General features: G+C 48.4%; 1 protein-coding gene across 6 annotated transcripts in view; it reads left to right on the forward strand.

The window, feature by feature from the left end:
• The window catches only part of Tpst (tyrosylprotein sulfotransferase), a 307,475-nt gene that overhangs the window by 220,462 nt on the left and 68,489 nt on the right, over positions 1 to 18,524 (forward strand). The window lies entirely within an intron of this gene.

The raw sequence follows: 18,524 nt of genomic DNA on the forward strand, positions 1-18,524 counted from the left end.
TTTTGGAGAATGGGGGGGGGGGGGGGGGGGGGGGGTTGCTCTGCGATTGCGCTGATTGCGCTCGAAATCCACATTAGCGCAGCCATACACGTCTAAAAGCTCGTGTAAGTAGTGCACGGACACCCCATGCAGATTTTCGCCGTCCGTCGCTGCGATTTACGCTATGACCGTAGTGAACGTTTCTGTGTGGTTGTAGACGGCTTCCGCTTGGTTGAAACGGAGTAGCATGCGTCGCTGTGATTTCTGTGAAACTAAACCAACCAGAGTAATCCAGCGGGGAGCTTTGTGACGTCTTGTCACCTGTGCTCACGCGGCATTTGTGGCCGGAAGCAGCCCAGCGTTTCGCTCCGCTCGAATTTCAATCAATTCAGTTCAGTTTAGTTTTCAGAAATCTTCTGAAGGGTCACCTGGGCTAAAAGCTGTTATGTCAGCTTGACAAGGCCCAGTTGTCCGATGTACAACAAGGCAGGGCATGGTGGCCTACCACGTATAGGGCAGTACAGTGAAAAAGGAAAAAAAAAATACAAATTCATGGCATAGATTTGTACACGTAAAAAATAAATTATAACAGGACATGGATCTACATTCGCAAAAATGAGATCATTTCAAGAATAGATGCAAAAGACAAAATGCGATGTGTGTGCGTTGCACGCGAAAGCACCCACTTAAACTCGCGCAGCGTCGTCATCGATGGCGTCGATGTATTCTTTTTTGTTTTTCCCGGTTTAATGGCACCATGTGAACTGTCCGTGTTCATACATTTCCACCTTGACTGCCTACCACCTGCATCCGTAACTTGATTCCCCAATATACGTCCTCGTTTAGGACACAGCATCGGTAGTTTACAGTTCTATAGACCTTTCGCACGTCTCGCGCCGCTACCACCGCAGTTCCCAACGCGTATCAGCTGACGCGCCATAAAGGGACCGTGTCACTCCCTTCTTCACATGACTCCACGGCGGCACAGCCGACCTGGCTTGGCGACACAGTCTGGCGACTCGGAAGAATAATTACCGGAGTCTTCGAAGCAGTTCGCGCGTATCGCGAGGGGCTCCGCTGATTCCATTGTTGCACGCATCACTTGCGGACTGGACCGCTCGCATCGGTTGATGTCGGCGATTCCCGCATGGTGGCATCCTCGCATCACGAGTCCACGCATCACGAATGCAATGGTATCCATCCGGAAGTTGATGCAGGCGCAATCACTGTTCCTGAAGCTCTGGGGTTTAGAGATAACAGTGGCCGAGTGAATAAACCGGTGGTGGAAACTAGCAAATTACAACTGGAAGATTGGTGGCTTAAAATCAGAGAAGTGACATAATGTTAGTAATGTAGGAGCAAAATTTAATAAATAGAATGATGGTTTAGTTAACCATTCTAAATCAATAATTAAGATATATGGAGAAAAATGAGCATGATAGCTACTGCTACCACCCCGTTTCAAAGGGGACGCTCCTATATTCCATCCATCCATCCATCCACGACGGACCCGCTCCCGGCCGCGCAGGCCATGGCCGGTGACCTTCGCCTGAGTAGACGGCGTGAATTAACGCTTCGTACATATACGTATGTGACAGACGCAGGACAGCCACCTCCTCCTCCTCCTCCTCCTCGATTGCCAGCGGTGACGCGCGCGCGTGGCGTGTGTCTCGCGCCGGAACACGCGCGCTGGCGTGGCGTCACATCAGTAATTTAATGAAGGCGCTTTAATTATCGCCGCCTGCGCCACCCACGGCGACGGGGCTGTCGCCGCAGAGACGACCGGGGCCCCGCCGAGGCGAGCCTAATTGCTGCGTGGTTCCTGCCCGGCGTGGCACGTTCTATTTTGTCGCCGTGCCCGTGGCGGAAGCTCTCCCTGTAGTGTCTGTCGTGGCGCTTCTCGGTAGAGTGGTGGGGACCTGCGTGCCCATATAGCGGAGCCCTGTACGTCCGTGAAATGTGTTGCTCCTGCCCTTCCCGCCCTGTCTTTAATTACATTCCTCAGCGAGGAGACATATATATGTGGCCGTGGACGGCGCCTTTGCGTGACCCCCTTTGCTATAGGCCTGATTAGACCCGCGTTAATCAGGCCGCGACCTCTGAACCTTTCTTCTATTATTTCCCTCCTCTCCCTTTGTCTCGGCTCGCCGCACTCGCGTAAGCTGCTTAGGTGACGAGGTATGTAACTTTGCCTGCCTGCAGGAAAGAAGCCAGCATTCGGCCTGGCCAAGGAAAGCGTTGGGGATGGTACTTTATGTCTTCTTTTTTAATATTTACATGGATAATCACAGAAATTAGTAATGTAATCTGTTCAGGGGAACGATAATTAAGCACAAAGTAGAAGAAAAAACAACGTGCCGATGGTGGGAACCGAACCCACGACCTCCGAATATCGCGTCCGGTGCTCTTCCAACTGAGCTACATCGGCTGCTGTCCCCCCTGCTACTTGCTTGGGTATTTATGTTGTCTGTATACGAACCTTGAGAGTGTTCACCAGCGCCACCCTCAGCTATAGCGGCGGACGTGCCTGCGCATCATTTCTCCCCACTTTTGTTTTGTTGCATTGCGGACTGACAGATGGAACTATATATATATATATATATATATATATATATATATATATATATATATATATATATATATATATATATATATATGATGAGCTATAGGCGGGACTACCTCATCATTTTCACTTGTTGGAAACGTGCTCCGCAGGTTAGAGTCGGTATATGGTAGTAGCTTTCCTGTGCTTTCCTTGGATGAGCTTCTCTTTCCCCATTTTGGCTTTCTTCACCGTAAGCGCTGCACCGCTCCTTGCAGCTCCACCACCGAAGAGGAAAATAGCAGCCGACGGCATTCCAAGTCAACTACGTCGCATTGTTGACTAGGGTGCACCTCGATGGCTAGGGAGGCGAGAGCATCCACGCACCCTATTGTTGATACTACAAAAGAAACGAAGATACCATTGTTGCCCCACATAGCAGCTAAAAAAATAGCAGATCACCCCCATATTTTGACAGGGGAAACACACGCGCCAGTTTTTGGCTTGCGAAGGCTGCGCCGTCCGTGGACGAGGCGGAGCCAGTGGAGGCCGATTCACACGACGGATTGAATCGCTGGAGTCCGCGAGCGGACGAGCACTACGTCACGCGACGTCACTGGCTCCGCCTCGTAGAGATTGTGTCTCTAGGTTCCTAGGCACCGCCTATATTAGTCGACCCATATAGATTCTGAACTGTGCTCCCCCCCCCCCCCCCCCCCCCCGTTTTTCAGTTAATTCGACTAATTACCGTCGGTGTGAAATCGAATTAGCAACTCGTCTATTATTCACTGGGGCACTTAGCGAGCCGCCACTTATTCCGCCTGCCTTTGTACACGAAGCTCTGCCACAGTCCGAGTCACCTCAGTAATCACAGATGTGTGTTGACCGTCGCTCTCGCATCGCCGATCGATGCTTCGTCCCGTAATTCACTTGCTCTCTCCGGGCATTTTGTCCGTCGTGTCGTCTGGGCATCCGGCTTGACTTTGGCTACTGTCGCCGAGGTCAGCGTTATGGCTTTCGACGAAATTGCAGTAAGAGCACTTGGGGTCTCACTGCTGCTTGGGCCCTTTTCGCGAACTGCCTTGCGCTGTCGGAGATGGGTTATTCGTATAGTGATAATACACTGAACTGCGGAGCAAAACGGGGGCTGCACTCCCGTGCAGACCGTATAGACATTTCTGATGACTGCGGGCGATCCATTAGCGCGAAGACTGTGGCCTTGGCCGCACTGGGACGGACAAAACTGACGGCGTACTAACCTAATAACATCGCTCTTTTCTGGTAATAAACTTCAGATATGACAGTTATATGATCACGGTGCTCGGGAGCATAAATATTTTTCTTTTTCGGTGCATCCCAAAGCTTGTTCAGCCACTGAGGCGCTGGTGTTGTTTTTTTATTACTATATCTGAACATTGTGCTCAAATCCAGTTAAGCTGTCTATAAGTGCTGTGGGCAGCTAAGAGCACTGTGACGTCACCGCTGTTAATTCTAGCAAGCGCAACGTCCCTTCCACACTTTCAAGACAGCCCCGGGCACTCTTGAGGATATTGGAGGTGAATTACGCCGTGCGGATAAGGTCATTTCGTGCGGACTTGGGAAAATGACCATTAGCGCGCTCCCATTTCAGCATCGTGCGTGTGGTGGTTCTCGGATTTCAGCGTAGGCTGTGCACGTTCAGCTGCACCGTGTATATGCGCTCTTCTGTGCCGGACGTATATAGCTCATTTTACTGCCTCGATGTCACCACCTTGTCTGCACCATACGTTTGCATATTGTCGTGCTCGCAGGGGAATGTATATTTCGAAAACCTTCGGCCTGAGTCGATATAACCATAGGGGCAGTTGATGTTGCTGGGTATGTTTTCCTTATCAGTTTTTTCAGCGAGAGTTTTCTTTTGCATGCCTTTCTTGCTCCACTCAAAGTCTTAAAAACCCCGTATCTGTGTGAAGCCTCTGCCAAAAAAAAAAAAAAAAAAAATTAGAAGAGTTCAACGCTGCTGAACCGAATATTGAGCGAAAGCAATAGTCGCTGGTGACCGAGCATTCTTCTAATTCTTCTTCTTCTTCCCCAGCCCACACGTAAAGCCCCGCTGTAACTAAGCCGTATGAATGTGGCTTAGTGGTCTAGAGGGGTAACGAAATGCCAAGGTCCTGACAGGCTGATTCTAACATAACCAGCTTGGGGTCGTCTACGGGGGTCGTCTAAAGGTCAAAGGTCAACAGTGGTTACCACCGTTCCACGCTGAAGGCTCAAACTGCGAGCAGTATTGCTTTCGCAATAAATAAAAAAAAAGGGGTAATCAAGTGAACTCACAGTATATATATATATATATATATATATATATATATATATATATATATATATATATATATATATATATATATATATATATATATATATATATAGTTCAGTTTGGAGCCGTCCTTCGCACCAATTGTCTGCAGAAGAGATGCACCGAGCGGAAGCGCGGGGCGCAACAACGGTCTAGACGACAACGTGTGTCTGCATGTCCGAAGACGTAGCAAAGCTACAGCGTTATTTGCTTGGGAAACGTGTACATACGTCGGATGAAGAAGTGAAACAGTGGAGGAATGTGCGGCTCGCCAAGTTGCTGATGGGAACGCCGAGCGCCGAGCGCCGACCGCTAAGCGCTAAGAGTGGAGCCCGACTGACGTGTGCGCCTGTATTAACGCCGAAAAACGGTTTATCATGTTTGCATAAGCGACTGCGTAATTTGTGCGTGAATTTCGAAAAGAATCCGCACATGAGCATTCGCTCCTTTTACGACAGATATTGATTTGCTCAGTTCGTTACTGTTTATCCAGTGTATTTTTTTTTTTTTTTTGCTCAGTTTACTTACAGAGTATATCTCCAGCGGGGAGCATGTAAATACTTGCTTGTTCTTTACCAACTGACGATGCTAAAGGCACGGGTAACATTTTGTATTTACTTCACAGTTCACAAGACCGTGCTCCTTAGCCTTTTTACGAGTTGTATGAAGAATGCTACAGCAGCTTACTGGGCCCAGCCAGACGCCCGACACATTCGTCTAAAAAGGCTCGATCGAACGTTGAAATTTTATGTTCCGCATGATATTCCGCGTCATCAGCCATTCTTGCTACATAGACGAATTAGTTTAAACGTGGCTTTCAGGCGCAAGTGCTTACATTTAATTAGACAGGTGGTCTCGCCGGAAGGTTCAACTTTTGGCTTCCCAGAGACTGTGGACCATATATTATTGGTGTGCCCATTGTATGCGTGCGAAAGAAGATTACTAGGCGCTTTCTTGAAGCGTTTGAACAAACGACCTCTGTCGGAGGAACTGCTGCTGGGCGCTTTGCAGGACAAGGGGAAGGGTGTCCAGGCAGTGCCTGCTCTTTGCCGTTTTTCTTTTTTTTTTTTTTTGTGCGCCAGCGGACTTGATTCGCGCTTGTATATCAAGCTACTGTGCCTGTACATATATTTAATATGCCCACATCGTCGCCCATCATGATCTTCTTTCTTCTCTCCTTCCCCTTTCCCAGTGCAGAGCAGCAGGCCAGATTTGAATTATTCCGGCCAACCTCTCTGTCTTTCGTTTCAATAAATTCATCTATCTCTCTATCCTTAGCATTGTTTTGTCCTAGCCTGAATAAGTGAGGGCCTTCGCCTGGAAATGAAAGCTTCGCTTTGCATCAGCCGTGGGTATTATACTTGCTGCAAAGCATGTTGCCAAAAACAGTTGGCCGTACGTAACCAGTCCATTCACGTGCCTTTTTAAGTTTGGTCATGCTAAACTGCTATAATTTTTCGTCCTTGTCTGTGGCCGTTCGTTTGGGTTAATACTCACCGCGGCTAAAGGAAAAGTCCAGAGCGTTCAGTTTCGCTTGCTCTAGCTTTGCAAATGCGTCGCTTTCTTGCAGTGCGTACTATCGGAGGGGCAGAAACCCGAGGCAGAGCAACTTGAGCAAAGTAGAGTTCTGGGCTAGTTGGTAATCCATGTCCTGTGTGCCTCTCTTGTCCTTGTCTGTTCCGCGCTAAGCCTCCCACTTATCGAGGCAGAGCAAGAACGGAATGAAAGGCAGCCGCCTTTTCTTCATTTCCCAAGTCGCAATTTTCCGACGTCGCACACTCTAAGAAAAAAAGGTGTGATCTTACCCCTTTAGGGGGGTAAATCCACTGACGCACTGGGGAGCCCCTTTGGGTGCAAAGTTACACCCTCGACGGGGGCTTAAGTGTAGGTGGTGTAAAGTTTACGCTGCAACGAGGCTAACGTTATGCCATGTGGTGAAGTGCAAGTATATGCTTCTGGGGAGTAACGTTGCCCTCTCTCAGAAGGACTAAAGGTTAGGCCATGAAAGTGCAAAAATATGCTCTAAATTCTGGTGCATGTTTGCCCCCAGCTGGAATAAGCTTATGCTTAATCCTGAGGCGTAAACTTACCCTCACAGGGTCTGTATTTATGCCAGCGTAATGAGCTTACTACAGCACCCCGTGAGTGCATCTTTGCACCCTATGAATGGGCGTAACTTTGCACTTTTACGTTCATATTTATGCTTCGTTTGGAAGGGTAATATTACCACCTAGAGGAATAAAATAAATCCATACAATAGTATGTTTTTACACCCTTTTAGGGTAACGTAGTTTTCCTTCAAAGGGCACATTTGCGCCCTTTTAAATATTCTCTAGGTGCACACTGGTACGCTAGTAATTTGAAAACTACCACACTTCGACTGATTGTGCAATCACAAGACGTCGCCGCTATCGAAGCGATACGAGACATCTATTTTCTTTATTTGCAATGCAAGCGACCCCGTTTGGCATATGTGTGGTAATGCTGCCTCCGCTGAAATATGAGACAGTCTTAACATACGCCCTATACAAAACAAAAACGTTTGGTGAAAAGGTGTATGATGTCTTCGTCAGCCGGTCACAGACGCCCTCGCTTCCGCAATGTTGGTTTCTTCGTGCTAGAGTGACATATTTGTGACGGGCCATGTAGCCATTCAGGGTGCAGTTTGCACACCGATATTAGTACATGAGGACGGAAGGCAGGGTTTTACTTTTTATTGCGTTTGAAAATGGCAGGATAACCGAGCAGTCTTTTGTCATCGGCGTGGTTGAATCCATACTCCGAAGGAACCTGTGTGAGAGAAAAATGACATGGTGAGGGAGTACACACATTCAAAATGGATACATATGCAAGCGATGGAAACACATCGGCGACTAAACTGCGACGACGTGGCAAAAAAAAAAAAAAAAAAGGAAAATGGAAGCGTGTTGTAACCGCGTCGCGGCTGCAGATACAGCAAGCGCTTTCTCTTGCATGGGAAACATTTTTCCAGCACCGCACTCTTCTTGTGGCCGCCAAGCGAGGAACGTCGGACGGGGCGGGTTACCGAGGATCGCTCCTATTTTTTCTGCACAAATTCTTTCGCAGTAGTGGTGCCGGTCTATTTTCCAAGTAGTGTAGTTAAGTGCGGGCTACTTTCAGCTAGCATGTGTAGGGATGCTTGAGGCATCTGTGGACGCACCCTGATGTACCTTCCACCTGCACTTGACCTGCTTCATCCATGACAGCCCTGCATTCAACTACTGCACTACTGCTCAGAAAATAAGCCCACTCAACTATAGTGCAAACAATTTGCTGGAAATATTCTCGGGAACCTCGGTAAGCCGTCCCGTCAAGGATACTTCACCTGGTGGTCACAAGAGGGGTGCGCCACTGAGAAAAGGTCCGTTATTGTGCAGCAGGCCAGGGCGTTGATAACTGGAAAATCGTGGAAAATCACGCTCAGAAATCTCCTCCATTTTCGCAAGCATGGTCATCAAAAATGGTAGATGAGGGGGCTTTGTGCAATCGCAGGAAGCTACTGCAAAAATGTCCATTATGAGGCATGAAATTAACCTGCGCGAACTGACCTAAAGTGCAAAGCTGTGCGCATTATTCTGTTAAGCGGTTTTACAGCAGGAGAGAGGATATGACCAGATAACTCTTGAAGGACATGTCCCAAAACTAGACCAAACTTAGGTGTGCCTAAATAACAGTGCAATGAACAAGGAAACACACAGAAGAATGGACGGACACAGGCGCTCAATAACAACCGAAATTTTAACATATATTAACATGCATAAAGGTGTGAAGCCAAGGCGATGCTGTGCGATCACCGAAAATAGTCTAGTAAAATTTCAGTTGTTGTTTTTCGTCTCACAAATTATCTGTAACACTGCAAAAGGCAGAGGAGCCCTAGAATTGTGCTCCTATACTGTTACTTCCGCCAATTTGGTGGCGAGAGCCGCGTAGGAGCACAATTTGCCTATTGTAGTGCGCGTGATCCTGCTGCAAGCATCTTGTGAGACGAAGTAGTCAGCGCCAGTGTCCATCCATTCTATGTTTCCGTGTTGTTCCTTGCGCTGTTCTTTAAGAATGCAGTACCGACTATCCCGGCATCTCGCACTTGCAAACTTAGATAACCACGAATATTGATTACGTAAGTGCACTAGGAAGTAAATTGTTACAAGTTTAGTTAACCACCAAATTAGCTTGATTAACCGATTAACCTGTATCCTGATGTAAACAATTGCAACTTGAAACCATCTCAATATTACAAAAAGCAGTTTTAAAACTTCTGGCTCACCTTCGCTGAAACACATTGTATACGTATGGGGGGTCACTCAAATGCAGTCACGCCTGCTGATCATAGAGATTGGGACCACTCGAACCTCGGACTCAACACTGTGCTCACTATTGCGACGCATGCATGATTAAATGAGTACCGGCTTAAACCCACAATAAGGGCAGCAAGAAGTTTGAAAAATGATACTTACAAGCATCATGCGCCTGTTTACGTTGACCGCTGCCGCCGAACCTGCTGGTGTCGCCCATCATTGGCATGCGTCATGGAGTCCGAAGCTGGTCTTCGTGACACGGCGCCACCGCAGCAGCAACCTTTCAAGTCCATACTTGTTCTCACCGCTGGCCCAGGGAATCTGTTAACGTGCCCTCTCCTCAGCTGCTGCTTTTCGGCAGCCCAAGACTGTTGCAGCACTAGAAGATGCGTACCTCTTGCTTTATCCAAGCTCCACGTCGTCGCTGATTGCAGAGTCGGCGTGAGCTGTGCCCTTAACAAAATTCTGCCGCGTCAGTTAATTTAAGGTTACGTCTCTACAGGGGGTAGTTCCCTGCAGTGACAACGAAGGACTTCGCTCGCACATATCTATTTGCATGTTGAGTATGATACAAATATTTACAACTCAAGGGCAGTGCAGCCCATAGGCATAAGACTGAGACCGCTCGATGCTTCCGCGTCCGAACAGGACATCGCTTCTGCTGGAATGACTCGTGACCCCACGGAACCTTGAGAGGAGTATGCGTCCAGAGCCACCACGTGCTCGCCGTCGAAAAGAGGCACGCATTTTGGGCTCCCTGGGCCCTGCCATATTGTTCGCAATGAACAGTCTTGTGTACCCCGCGTAGGCACTGTGGAAGCTACAGCCAAACTGGTTTCCGAAAGTCCGGCGAAAAATGACTTCACGTTGTGAAGAAAAGAGTTCCGGGGAGCAGCAGGTTCTTCTGATTGTTCCTTACCCCGCCTCCGTCATTGGCGCTTGAGATTCAGTGTCCAAAATTCCCATGTTCACTGGGGTGGGGGGGGGGACAAAAGAGCGTGCGTCACCTTTGCGCTGTGTCATACGGCGAGCGAAGGAATCAGTGCCCAGTTTCCTGAATTCTCGGAACTAGAAAGGATAAGTGACCGCGTGCAAGTATCACAGGCTGTACGTGGCTCCGCAGGTGGCCAGCTAGCTGGTCTTTTGTAAGTTTTCCACTCAACTTATGCTCGAAGGTATCGTGTCGCACAATGCTGCTGCAAACACATGTGTGCTGCATTGAAAAACGCGAAACGCATGGTGTGCGGCGTGGCGGAAAACATGCATGCGTCGTGTTTCATCACAAAAGCGCCCGAGAAGCTATGATTGCAACCACCCGACAGCGTGGTGCAGCAAGTACGAAACACACCGAAGCACTGCGAAAAGAAAGAGCCCTGATAAACTAGGAACAATAGAGCTAGCTTTTGAGGCAGTTTGTGCACCTTAAAATTGTAACAAAATAGGGGTACCAGCTGAAACAAAAGACACAAAGGACGGATATAAAAGAACCTGCCTAAATCGGAGCGAATAAAAAAATTATGAATGATGACATGCCAAAATAACGTCTCCTGCAATATTAATAAAGAGCACGACGACACGGTGTACGCATTCTGTTTTCTTCACCTTCCAAACTGATTAGCCTATCCTTGAAAATTGGAAAAAAAGGAATGAAGAAGGGAGCACGTGTGTAGAACAGTAAATCAAGTAAATGAAAACCTTGGTCGAGGCAAGATGGGTTATTTACCGCATTTCGATGACCCGTAGAAAAGTGCGTTAGAAACATAAGAACTCTCTAAAACAAGAGACCCAGGAATATGGAGGGCGTTGTACAATTACCAGCGCGCTGTAGAATGTTTCTCCCAGCTAAACCGCAAAATCCTCGCAGATCAAACTTCGTGCAGAAATGGCACTTCGCCGTTAGTATTTTTAATACTACATTTTTTTTGAAGAACTTGCTTGCTTCGATCAGATGAAGTCGAATATTCCCATTATATGCGGCGGCGGCGATGCAAGGCAAGCCACTGCCTCAGCGATATAGCACCGGCATCGCCGCCGCATACGATGGGAACATCCGACTTCTGATCGAATCAGGCAAGAACCATACCATCGACAAAATGCCATTTCTGCCCGAAATTTGAGCTGCGAGGATTCCATGGTTTATCTGGGAGAAGCATTCTACGGCACGCCGGTAATTGTGCAACGCGCTCTATTTGGCAGTTCATTGCAGCAGGAGCAACGAGATGAAAAAAAGAAAAAACGTACCGACGTTCGAGCGTGTCATCATTTTGTAGAAGGAAAGGACTGGACGAGGTGTGTATATATATATATATATATATATATATATATATATATATATATATATATATATATATATATATATATATATACATGCATACGTGTGTGTGTGCGTCCATTTGTAAACTAAGAATGTCCGACTGACATACTTTCTGCGGTACGGTAAATGAGGGTGAAGAAATCCTTATTTTCAGTGTAGCTGGTCGCATTTAACAAAAAGCGAGTAGAAAACAACTTTTGATGAAATTTGTCGAGTGTCCCAGCTTTCAGCTGCCCATCAGCCTGCCTCTAGTTAACGCTATAAAATAAATAATCTAAAGTCAGGATGACACCAAAACTGTAGACGTGATAGCGCCTTTAACACGGAGTTTTCATTCTGCGAATGCTTGCCGTTAAGAGACGCAGAGTTTGGCAATGTGATTAACGCCTTTAGTTGGCTTGATTTGGGGGAACGGAAGGCGCTGTATCTGTCTCACTTGGTGAACGCCGAACCTAAAAATGAAAAAGCGGAGGTAGAGCCGCCCAAATATTTAACTGGCGTGCGCATGACGACCTCCTTTTCTGTGCTCCTGCGCCTTAATGCGGACAATACTTGCCAGAAGATCAAGATTACGCAAGAGCTTGGTGAGCGCTTTCTTATACTTGGACTTTTCGCAGGTTAGCTGCTTTGTAACGCTTAGAATCACAGAAAGTGCTGCCGTCACGAACGTCAGTTAAGATTTTGGCAGCTGCACATATGTCGTTGGTTCGAATCTCTGTCGCAAACTAACCTTCAACATGACTAGAAGATAGATGCTGAATGTGACGCGAAAAGGGTATGACACCACACTGAAAGCTGTATAAAGAACCGGTTTTATCACGATTTTAATATAAATCAGAGCATATATTTTTCCACGAGTTGCGAGTTTCGGCGACGACCATGGCAATGGCGATGCCTTTTCGACCGAACGAGCTGTATGCGCTTCAGGTAAAATCAAATATGTGCATAATTTTGTTGCTGAACGCCCCCCCCCCCCCCCCCCCCTCCCCAGCACCTATTTCTCTCTTTTCTTTTAATCCACCTTCCTTCTTCCCCTTACGGTGTCGTTCAGGATTCTACCAAGAAGTGTGACAGATACTGTGCCTTTTCTTTCTTTTAGGAAGCTTAGGAAATACGTTTGCACAACGGCCCGTGACTGTTCGCTGTGCAGTCGGAGCGGCTCCACTAAGCCTGAAACAGGCTGTGTACTGCCAAAGCATTACTCCCACAAGCAAAACAAAAAGTATCTGCTGTTTCATTACAATTTAGAAGCAGTTTTGCAGTCATGACGCCACCCCATAGAAACCACGACACACCTGCAGCTTGCAGTTCGTGACCGGGGAGAGGTAAACATGGAGAGGGACCTAAACCGCGCGCGAGAAAAACGGTGGCGAGGGTGGCACAAAAGGCGTCCCCTCTCTGAAAGCGACGGTGCGGGAAGGAGACATGATGTGACAGAATGCTGCATGAGCGCCCCATCGTGACATGTGCTCAAACTATTCACCCCGCTCTTTATGGGGCAGGAACATACACACAAACACACAAACGCTGGTAGAGAGGGTAAGTAGGGTTACAGTAGGGTGCAAGTTTTCTAAGAGGAGGTAAGTGAAAAGGGACTTGCTTCCAGCAGGTGCAAAGTTACCCCCAAGGCCTTCTAAAGGGGGTAAATGACCATGCTATGCCCTTTTTACCCCTTTCGCACACCCTTTTTTCTTAGAGTGCATTTTCCGTCATCTCTTTTCTTACCCAACGGGTAGCCTCTCATAACTCTGCCTTACGGATGATGCGAGCTGACGCGCGCCCAATTCGGGCAATCGGGAAAATGGACTTTGCTCTGGGGGGGAGCCAGGCAGCAAAAGAAGCGTCGGAGTCTCTCCCAAGAATGCGTTGCTGGATTACTGGAAAGAACGAGCTTAGGGAGCCGTGGCCCGATCGTATACATGTATACACTTCGAAGGCTCTGCATGGGTAGCGGCATCTTTTGCCTTACCTTTGTTTTTCTTTCTGTTTTAGAGCAAGCTGGTATCGTGTCGTATACCTTGTCTTCCGTATCTCGCCTTTATAAGCTTAGCACAGTGCTAGACACCGATCGTACGACAGTTTAAATTAGAACATTAACGCAGATATGAAACCATCTCTGTACGGCGAGTGCGCTTTTAATAAATTAAAGAAAAACAAAATGTTCTCCAGGTTACTTTCTTACTGTGGGGCCACTGGTAGATCAGTACTGAATTGAAAAATAGGCACTCTCGTGAATCTCCCTGTTTTCCCTCCTGTGTAACCAAACCAATAAATAAAGTCTTCTAGAAAGAAAGCACGAGAGAGCTTGTTCTCTTTTAACGAATGGTCCCCATGGCTGTGCTCGCATCGTCCCGTTCCCCACGGATTTCGTCCCGTCTTGTTTAAGGTATTGATTACGTCATCCTTGCACCGGTGTCTTCTTCGGCAGGCGCACCGGCTTTACCATTTATCGAAGAGTTTCCTTTTTCTGTCTCGGTGTATTTTTGACCTCGTCTTGTGTGTGCCCCCCTCCCTCCGCCCCTCCTCTTCCACCGTTTCCTTGCGGAAACGTATTCGTTTCAACATTCGCTGCGTCGCCGTTCCCCCGACGTTTTCCCGTTTCGCTATGCTCTGCCGCTAACTTTCTTGCCCCTTTCCAAAGATCGCGCATTGCTCACCACTGGCGAACTATTTCTGCCTCCCTCCATTCTCAATCTCCTGCTCCTTTTCTTACCCTTTTTTTCTGCCTAGCCGGCTGCTGTCGTTGCTACATCGCCCGCGGCTGCAACGTTCGTCGTGCCAGACTTGATCTGGCCGCCTCCTTGCTCTCCTGTTTGTGCGCGCGTCTTTGCCCGCTAGGTTTCCTTTCACTGATCTTTAATCCCATCTTCCCGTGTTCCTTTTTTTCTGGTGCTCCCTATTCATGGAAGCGCGCGTACCTCCGGGCACGCCTTGTACCTTCCCTTTGTTCGCCCATTCCTCGCAGTGCCGTTTTTATTTTATTTTTCTTTACGCGTGCGAAGTTATGTAAACCCGCTCAGCTGTTTTTGGTCCGTCCATCCTTAGTGCCCTACTTCGTTTGCTGTCACTGACGTACGTTGGGCGCACTCTCTCTTCTTGCCCGTGCTGCCTTTCCTCATGCCGTCTGTTTCAGTAAGTAAATTCGCCTCTTATTGTTAGTTTTTTTCGGCAGTTTCTTCGTTGGGTGCTCGTTTTATATGCTGCGTATACATAGGTCCTCCATTTAGCGCTTCTCTTCCAGAGCAGCGAGACTTTTGTCGAGCACAGGAGAGGGAGGGAGAGAGGGGTGCCACCGCCGAAAGCTCCCGTCTCCTGTAGTACGTCTCCTGCCTTCGGCGGCTCTCGCGTAGGCGCTGATCGAAACTGTCGGGCGTGAAATGGAGGAACGAGATCCTTCGCCCCGGTCCTGCCGTGTGCTCCCCGATTCTACAGCGCACCTTCCCCGCCCTCCTTCCGGGCCTCGACGCGTGTCCGCTGACGTAGACGCAAATGAAAACCTTTTGTTCGGGATGTCGCCGCCTTGTGCGCCGGACGTGTTCGGCGCTGGTATATTACTTTCGAGAGGTCTGTGAGGTTTTGTTCGTCCAACAGCGCCGGCGGCAGTGTTGTATACGGCCCCGCTGGATGTTCGGCAGAAGGGTGTCAGAACTCGACTTAGTTCGTATGCATGCTAATTAATGTAGTACAGTTGAGCTGGCTGGTACTGCTGCATACATTTAAGGCAGCTGTGCGACAGACGCTTGTTAGGTTATTTCAATATTTTACACTGACATGCTTTGTTAACATCGCATTAACTTAACACATATGAACACCATGGTGTTGCTTTAATCATGTCAGCTTAACGACTCAGTTGCGAGTGCGTGCCTGTCTTGTGCTTTTATATGTCACCCGCGTCGGTAGCGCTGCTACATTATACGGATGCATGTTAATTTCTGTTCGCATGTTGTGGCCTTCGTGGATGAGGGAGAGAGACGACTGCCGCGCACAGATGTGTAAATGTCGGCCACGTGCGTTGCTGCTCCCTGAAATGTCAGAAGGGATATGCGCCGCACCCGAACGCGAATTAGAAATTCGTTTTGTGGATAGTTGGGTGTGATCATCATATGGCAGCGCATCAGTATAGACAGTAATAAGGCTCAAGAATCAATAAACGTTTTCACCACCACCACCACCACCACCACCACCGAGGCTTCAAAGGGAGCACTCCGTCGGATCCACATGATGTAAGCGATGTACCGCTCGACTTGCAGTGAGAGGTTTAGACTCTTGAGCGTTGGTTATGCGTACTTAACCAAAACCGGTTCATGCGCTACTAACTGCACCATTTCTTCCTACGAATGGTTCGGCCATACGGAGGCCAAGTTAGTTCCCAAAGCACTAACCGCTCCTGTACATTTAGTTACGTCAGGTTCAAGGTGTAGTCATAATATTGATCGAGGGTGCATGCACTTTGAACATGCATTGTTTTGTTGTTCTATTTTGAAATTTTTTGTGCTGGAGCGGGGCCACGTGCCATTTGGTTCGCGCATTAAACATAGGAAGGCGCCCTGGAAGCTCTCACACCCGTGGTAGGGCAAAGGTGTCGTTGCTCATTTGGTGGAGTGTAGGGGTCCCTCAGCTCCAGCCTGAATAGGTTAGTCGTGTGGCCATGCCATTTCAAGCGTTCGTCATGTCTCCTTCGGCTATTAACTTACGCCTCACATACCTTGATGGCGTGACCCTCGCCGTAGCGTCGGCGGTGAAAGTACTGAGTGCTCCTGAGCCGCCTGCAAGTTTGTGCAGCATTCAACCAGCTATTTGCTTTGCACTGCTCTCATTCTCCCTAGTTCATTGTACGCCCCCTCAGATCCCCCAGTCGGTTTCAGTGGCTAATGACTCGGGCAGCTGAAGCATTTTCAAAATGAGCGTATGGTTAAACTGGCGCGTCAAGCACATCCAGATGACCTCAAAGCGAAACTTCGACGATTTTTGAAGTCTAGTCGCAGAGAAATTAATTGACACAACGAGCTGCATGCCTGGACTCTCTATGTTCCCGCTTCCTCCATGCGATGTTACTTGTAATTGTTTCCTCCTCGACTGGCAGCTGCGCCTACCGACACACATTTGGCTGCTTCAGTTTTTTCTAACTCTCGGCTGCAGCTGCACCGGATAATTAATTCTGGCAGACGAAAACTCGTGTCGTTGGTTAGTGCCGCTTGCAGCAGCGCAGGTTATCACCCAGTATTATGGATTTGGTCGTTTTGTTTGCGACAGCGGTTTCCAAAGTATAAGCCTGTCTGGCTATCAGAGGGGAATAAGTGCTCGTAGCCCCTATAGCTTATATACCTTTGAAAGCAAGAAGAGCCGTGCGCACTCAATTAGCTTTAACGAGGCGCTTTACCGGAGGCGACGTGTTCGGCCTGGCCACGTTTCTCAAGCTTAACCTAATAGCCGGTTTTAGAGCTTGATTCCCCGCTACGTATAAGGAATATGCATAATTAACTTGCCGCTTCTGTCTCGCAGACCGTCCACTATGATTTTGCGCTGCCAAATATATAGGACTTTGATGTAAGCGCAATTTAGCGATGAACTTTCCGAGAAACAAGACGGAAACTGGAAGAGGGTAGGATGAAGACGCTCGAAGGAGATGAGAAGCGCGCAGCGGCCGCTACGGATGATTCTGGGAGTGCCTGGCCGCGGCGCGCGAAATTGATCAGTGGGGAATGATTTATTTAAGATATCGATTTTGCGCCGGAGCGGATGGCAGAGGAGGAGCGGGTCAAAATGTACTTATACTCCATCTTTGATCTTGGAGCCGTAAGAAAAAAAGAGTGGGTTGAAATGTTGGCTTCGTTTTGGCGGCATCCGGCACCAGTTGTTCCCTCTTCCCTCGCGGGCTGTTGAACCTATTTCGCTCACGAACTCTAGCGCCTCGATCCAGTTCCGTGCAGTTGGGCGCTCACGGCCGCGAACTTGTAAGGACTTTATTGCACTGAGGTGGGGGAGGGCGAGCCGAGACATTCAGTGGTCCCCCCTCCCCGTCCGCTCGTTGTTAGAATTTGGTCGAGACCGCTGCCATATCGCACTGCATTTTCATTTAATATAGGGCAGCGGTAAAAGCACGCTTCGTTTGCTTCCGAGAACCTGCCGTGACTTCCCTCTGGCTTAGGGCGAAGAATATATCAGTGGTTGTTATGTAAAATCAAGCTTGTATAGAGTGTTCTGACATCAGTTAGGGAACCGGTGTTAAAAGTTCGCCATGAGTCTGTTCTGTAACTCTAGAGTTGGGGAAACAGTAAGTTAAATTTTGCGTATTTTTAGTGCTGAGAGCGGCGCTCTTCCGTGGAGGTGCGTTTAGGACTATGCACGCTTACGAACAGTGCGGCCATTCGTGTTCCAGGCCTCGGCAAAAATCGTGCGCAGCCGTTTGCCTTGTCGCCTATCGGGGGCGGATTTTTTTTTTTCTTTTTTGCCTTTCTGAAGCCACAGTATATACGCTTCAGAACCACATTGCTCTTGGACATTGGGCGCAGCAGCTTCGTTGCACTACGCGTTTACTTTTTAACGCGATTGGTAGCCACCGCAAAAGACAGCCCTTGGTCTGGGCCGTCATTGGCACTGCTCAAATTCGTCTTAACGCCTGATATCCAATAAGCAACCTCGAAGCTACATCTTTTCTGAAAACGGCGCGGAGTTTTGGGTCGATATGGGAACACTTCGGAAAAGAAGCGCACGCACTGGGCTTCCTTGCGCGCAGGAGTTTCGCCGTCGGGATTTGTTTTTGTTCCCTTGCTATCTCAAGGTTCGTCAGTGCTGCATCGAACTGGACGATGGCACCAGGCGGCCGATGGCGTAGCGCTGAAAAATGACGGAAAAGCGTACAATATATCCGAGACGGCAGCAGCAGAATTACAAGCAAGCGCGCTCGAGTAACTACTCTCCTGGGAGGCAAAGCGCGGAGACATCCTCGGGCCCCACTGCTCTGCACCCCCCCCCCCCCACACACACACACACACATACACACAGCGCTCTTCTTCTTTCACTGGCTTTTTGCTTTGT

Source organism: Amblyomma maculatum, chromosome 3 (assembly GCF_055883805.1).
Source record: "Amblyomma maculatum isolate TAMU_Amacu chromosome 3, ASM5588380v1, whole genome shotgun sequence".
NCBI lineage: Eukaryota > Metazoa > Arthropoda > Arachnida > Ixodida > Ixodidae > Amblyomma > Amblyomma maculatum.